The sequence below is a fragment of the Ceratotherium simum genome, chromosome 3 (assembly GCF_057802395.1).
Source record: "Ceratotherium simum simum isolate JZ-2026a chromosome 3, ASM5780239v1, whole genome shotgun sequence".
Classification (NCBI taxonomy): domain Eukaryota; kingdom Metazoa; phylum Chordata; class Mammalia; order Perissodactyla; family Rhinocerotidae; genus Ceratotherium; species Ceratotherium simum.
In genome coordinates, this window is record NC_141902.1 from 28,870,365 (window position 1) to 28,877,163 (window position 6,799).

Consider the following 6,799-nt stretch of genomic DNA (forward strand, 5'->3'; position numbering starts at 1 on the left):
AAGAAGATTGAAATCATATCAGCATCTTCTCCAAACACAATGGCATGAAACTAGAAATCAGTTAGAATAAGAAAACAAGAAAATTCATAAACACGTGGAGATTAAACAACATGCTACTGAGCAACCAATGGGTCAAAGAAGAACTCAAAAGAGAAATAAGAAAATACCTTGAGACAAACGACAATGGAAACACAACATACCAAAACTTTTGGGATATGGCAAATGCAGTTCTAAGAGGGAAGTTTATAACGATAAATACTTACATCAAGAAACAAGAAAAATCTGAAGTAAATAACCTAATCATACATCTCAAGGAACTAAAAAAAGAAGAACAAATGAAACTCAGTTAGTAGAAGGAGTGACATAATAAATATCAGATCAGAAATAAATGAAATAGAGACAAAAAGACAATAGAACAGATCAATGAAACAAACAGCTGGTTTCTTGAAAAGATAAAAAAAAAATTGACAAAACTTTAGCTAGACTCACCAAGAAAAGAAAAGAGAGGACTCAAATAAATAAAATTAGAATTGAATGTGGAGACGTTACAACTGTCAGGACAGAAATACAAAGGATCATAAGAGACTTCTATGAACATTTATTTGCCAACAAATTTGACAGCCTAGAAGAAATGGATAAATTCCTAGAAACATACAGTCTACCAAGACTGAATCATGAAGAATCAGAAAATCTAAACAGATCAATTACTAGTAAGGAGATTGAATCAGTAATCAAAAATCTTCCAAAAAACAAAAGTCCAGGACCACATGGCTTCTCTGGTGAATTCTACTAAATATTTAAAGAAGACTTAATACAAATCCTTTTCAAACTCTTCCAAAAACTAGAAGAGGAGGGAGCACTTGCAAACCCAATTTTTGAGGTCAGCATTACCCTAATACCAAAACCAGACAAGGATACCACAAGAAAAGAAAATTACAGGCCAATATCCATGATGAACATAGACTCAAAAATCCTCAACAAAATATTAGCAAACTGAGTTCAATGATACATTAAAGGGATCATACACCATGATCAAGTGGGATTTATTTCAGGGATCTAAGTGTGGTTAGATCAATCAATCAGTATAATATACCACATTAACAAAATGAAGGATAAAAATCATATGATCATCTCAATAGATGTAGAAAAATCTTTTGACAAAATTCAACATCCGTTTATGATAAAAAAATTCTCAACAAACTGGGTATAGAGGGAATGTATCTCAACATAATAACGGCCATATATGACAAGCCCACAGCTAACATCATACTTGATGGTGAAAAGCTGGAAGCTTTTCCTCTAAGTTCAGGAACAAGACAAGGATGCCCACTCTCACCACTCTTATTCATCATAATATTGGAAACCATATCCCGAGCAATTAAGCAATAAAAAGAAATAAAAGACATGCAAATCAGAAAGGAAGAAGTAAAAACTGTCACTATTTACAGATGACATGATATTATCTTAAAAGTTCTCATCACAAGAAAATAAAATTTGCACAATGTATGGTGACATGTTAAGCAGACATTGTAGGGATTGTGTTGCACTATATACCACTATAAATTCATTATGTTGTGCACCTGAAACTAATATAATGTTATAGGCCAATTATACCTCAATCAAAAAAGGAAACAAAAGAGTCCGAAAGTTTGAGCCATCTCTGTCAGCAATGCCTTACTTAAAAGAAGCAAGAAAATTTCAACAATAATGTCAACTTTTAGGGATATTCGCTAATAACAGTTTGAAATAACCTAAAGGGTTGGATGGGAAGATATCTTCTAGAACTTTGACATTTCATCACATGCCCCATGGTTTCCGCTCCTGGGACCTTTTCACCATGAAATGGTATTTACTTAGTATCATACTAGAAGCATAGAGCTGTCCCAGGGGAGAAAGCCTTTAATCAAAAAAGTGAGTAACCCTTTTCAAGCCATTGAGTGAGTCAATAGGAAAGAAAATGAGAAATCTGATGACATAACTCTATTGACAAATAAGAAAAATAAGAGAGTCCCAAACTTGCAGACAGATTCCAAAAATGAATAAAATTGAATGTAAAGGAATAAGAAGAAAAACAAAAACCTCAAGTTCCAGCTAAGGTGGCATTAAGGCAGTGATTGCACCATAACAGAAACCTGTCTAGAGAACAAAATAAACATCTGCTCTAAGAGTGGCATGAGATGATCATTCACCACTGGAGAAATTGGGTCCCAAAGGGCAGTTAATGGGCTCCTGAGGGAAGGGAACATTTGGGATATGATTGACAATCTTCCCTCATAAGCTCTCACTTTTGAAATTCACAGGAGACTATATCCCTTAGGAGAAATAAGATGAAGGTTTCAGAGCAACATAGATAAGTCTCTATTGTGCACCAATATGCCAATTTTTCTCCAAACCAATATTGATGTCCAGATGTAAACTCCCTCTCTGGGCTGCTGGCTGCCAAAGACGCCATGCCCTCCATCTTGGCTGTCATTTGCTGCAGTGAAAATAGAATATTACAAATTAGACCTGCCAGTTCTATGAGAAGATGGGTTCAGAAGAGATACAGGTGTAGGACAGTTCTTAGGTGTGATTTTTAGTTCTGCCTTCTTTTGCATGACTGTATAAACAGTAGCTCTCCCAAGTTACATGAATTAATGTCAGGAGATTCATCTTTACAGCTAAGAGGGTTGGGAATCAGGGAAATGAGAGAGATGAAGATGAGGAAGGATCCTCAATAGTATGTAAATTCTGTCCTTATTAACCAGGAGTTGCACCCAGTCAGAATCAGGTCTTTGGTGGAACAGTACGTTAGCGAAGTGACATCTGGAAATGGCTGACAAAGTGGCTATGAGGAACAAGGCAGAAAAAAACTTAAGCTCTCCCTGTTTTTAGCCGTGTTTGGCTCTGCCACAGAGCAGATGACCAGCCATTGCGAGGAGGGACAACAAGATGATTGAACACTCCAGATTGGTGAGTTCACTCCCACATGGCTTATAAGCCATTGAAATCCTTATACATATTAGTCACCAAATTTTTCTTGCTGTTTTCACTCTTTCCTCGTACTTTCTTTGGCTTCTGTGTTACTTTCAATTCCTGCTACAGAGGAATTATTCACAGCTTTGCTGTGCCAAACATGATCTATTCACGGACCAAAGAGGAGACTATAGTGAACTGTGATGTGGAAAATTCTGAATTTCTCCCTTTTCTTGTGTCACTAATTGAAATCATCAAGATCAACCTTGGAGCTATGAAATTATGTGATCTGGAAAGTAACACATTTTATAACTAATAAATTAATAAACATTCTTAGCTAGAATCCTTTTAAGAAATGTGCCTCGGTCTGTATTCTGCACTTACATATTCCCGAATAAATATCGTTACTGAGTCATGTCACTTTGGATCGTTTAGGTCCAAATGATGACCATCCCTCAGTATTCTAAAATAAATTAATTTTGCCTTCTGATTCTAAAATAAATTAATAAATTAAGACCAAACTACTGACAACAGAATTGTAGGCAATTTTATTGTCTTTGTTTTGCTTTTCTCACCATGGAAGTCACACAATGTCCAAGACTAAGTCTAACTCAGAGAAGGAAGTTTTCACAAAGATCCTCTGTCCACTTTCCAAACCAAGTCCAACCTTCCACATCTATAATAGGATGGAGGTGACAGAGGGGGTGAGGAAGTAGGAAAGGAATCCTTGTCCAGAGAGACAGTTTAGGGCTTCCACCACTGTCCTTGGTTCCCAGAGGTCTCTGCTTGGGAGAATCTGACATTTGTGATCCTCTGCAGCTATCCATAAACCAGAAGAACAGAGGCCTTTCTCGGAATCCCGACACCTCAGGTAAAATCCTCAAGATCCTTGCATAATATACCAGATACGTTGATCACTTTTTTCTACCTATAAGCAGAGTTTTACTCTAGACCAAAGCTTTAAAGAAATGTTTTAACTCAACAGGCAAAAGATGGGGCCAAATTGAAAGCCATTATGTAGGTGTCTGGATGTACAAACTTTTCTTGAATTAACAAACTTCAATGAACACCAAAGAAAGGATGGCACGTTTGACACTTGTTCTCAGTTACCAGACCACCCCAAGATGCTAACACTTATAATTTCAACACTGATCCAGAATAAAAGTGAAATACCTAAAGATTTCAGTGTGTTATGTTACTTTTCTCTCTCTCCTCTTCAGATGCCTAATATTTGTGTTTCTAATTCCAAAGATCCAAATATTTGTAATTCTGTGTTAAATATTAAGGATCTTTTATATCTTATTCTATAGATACAAATACATGGTTTCATACCTACTTATATTTGTAAGTACTATCATTAACCCTCTCCAAGCAGCTTATTGCATAAAATCCTATCTTTTATGGTAAGAAAATTCTGACAAGGAATGAGAGAGTACAAAGATTCAAAGTCTGATTATATCAAGCATTCTCAAACTTTGAAAGTCTTCAGCAGTACAGTTAGATTATTATTACTGAATAGAATAATAGAATCTGAGGGACTTAGGGATTTCTAAAAAGAAATAATCCTGAGGATTAAAAAATAAAGTCATCTTTCTCATTGTCATTCTTTCCTCTCCACCCCTTAGGAAGCCGTGAATATGTCAGGAGTCAACACAGTGACTGAATTCATACTCCTGAGTTTTCCCTGCTCCAGAGAGGTTCAGCTCCTCCTCTTCATGCTGTTCTCTGTGTCCTACATCCTGACACTGGTGGGGAATGGGGCCATTGTCTGTGGAGTGAAGCTGGATCGCCGACTCCATACCCCCATGTACATTCTGCTGGCCAACTTCTCCTTCCTGGAGATCTGTTACATCAACACCACTGTTCCCAACACGTTAAGGAACTTCCTATCTGAGACCAAAACCATCTCTTTCCCTGCCTGCTTCCTCCAGTTCTACTTCTTCTGCTCCATGGGCACCACTGAGACCTTCTTACTTCCCCTCATGGCTTTTGATCGGTACTTGGCTATTTGTTGGCCTCTCCACTATCCTACCATCATGAGCAGTCACCTTTGAGTGAACTTGGTGGCCCTCTGCTGGGTAACGGCTTTCCTCTGCTACCTTGTCCCTATCTATTTTATCACACAACTCCCCTTTTGTGGCCCCAATACCATTGACCACTTTATATGTGACCCTGGTCCTCTTCTGGCCCTGTCCTGCCTCCCTGCCCCTGGAATTGAGCTTTCCTATTCTATATTGAGCTCTCTTATTATCTTCATCACTTTCTTCTTTATCCTTGGATCCTACACCCTGGTTCTCAGAGCGGTGTTGCGTGTCCCTTCAGCAGCCGGCAGACATAAGGCCTTCTCCACCTGTGGTTCCCACTTGGTTGTAGTGTCACTGTTCTATGGAACCCTCATGGTCATGTACATCAGCCCAACCTCTGGAAATCCATCTGGGATACAGAAAATTGTAACCTTGTTTTACTCATCGGTGACCCCACTTGTAAACCCACTGATCTACAGTCTCCGCAACAAGGACATCAAGGCTGCCTTGAGAAAAATTTAGGTGTGCACAAAAATTAGTCAAAGTGAATGAGAGCTCATGAGTGGATCAAGATCAGAATTATTATTTCCCCCATTTGTTTTCCCAGTTTAAAAGTAGGTCTTTATTCATTTTCACCTAGAGAGGCAGACAAATTCACATATTTCTGCCTAGTCAAGTAATGGAAAAAAGCTCACTCAAATCAGACGTTGCCTTGAAATCAAGATTTGGTAGGTGGTAACTTAAGTTAAATGACCTGGATGTCTGAACTTGAGCTTCTTGTTTTATCCTGACCTCCAATAACAGTTTACCCTTTTATCTGTGATCACTTTCCTGGTCCCTGACCTCATACTTTTTTGACTTATGTTAAGTGCATCCATTCTTTCACTTGTTTTTTCAGTCCTAAAGATTAATGGATAAAGAGGATGTGGTATATACACACAATGGAATACTACTAAGCCATAAAAAATGATGAAATCCAGCCATTTGTGACAACATGTATGGACCTTGAGGGTATTATGCTAAGTGAAATAAGTCAGAGGGAGAAGGTCGAATACCGTATCATCTCACACATAAGTAGAAGATAAAAACAACAACAAACAAACACATGGAGACAGAGAATGGATTTGAGGTTACCAGAGGGGAAGGGTGGGAGGGAGGAGGGTGAAAGGGATGATTAGGCACATGTGTGTGGTGATGGATTGTAATTAGTCTTTGGGTGGTGCACATGATGTAATCTATGCACAAATGAAGTATTATGATGTAAACCTGAAATTTATACAATGTTATAAAGCAACGTTTCTGCAATAAAAAAAAAATAAAATTCATAGTCATGCTAAAAAAAGAAAAAAAAAAATCTCTACTCGACTCCTGCAGAAGAGTGGAGCGTTCACACTTTTTAAGCTCAGATGAAAGGAAATTAGTGCCAGTTAATCATAATTGAGCCAAGATTTCTATTTAATTGACTTCCAAATTGACTAACAATGATCTGAGGGTCTGTTTTCTAAAGGTTTCTGTTTCATAATCATTTGGAGAGCTCTTAAAAGAAAAGATTCCAAAGATTTGGCCTTTCCCCAAATCTCCTAAATCACAATCTTTGAATTGGCCCCCCGAAAATTCCTATTTTAATGTTAGTCAGGTGATTCTGGTGCACCTAGACCAGCACCAGTCCATGGAGTGATCTTATAGAGCCACTGTTTTAAATAAGTATGTGATATGGACAGAAAACTAAAAATCTCATATTGGGGAAAGTGAAAGAAGTTACGGTGAATACTATAGGCGACTCAGACACTCATGACAGTAGCAGAAGTTTCTTTTCCTGC

General features: G+C 37.8%; 1 pseudogene; it reads left to right on the forward strand.

Annotated features, from left to right (window-relative positions):
- Window positions 1-2,931: 2,931 nt before the first annotated feature.
- On the forward strand, window positions 2,932-5,609 carry LOC106800511 (olfactory receptor 11H6-like; annotated as a pseudogene).
- Window positions 5,610-6,799: the final 1,190 nt, after the last annotated feature.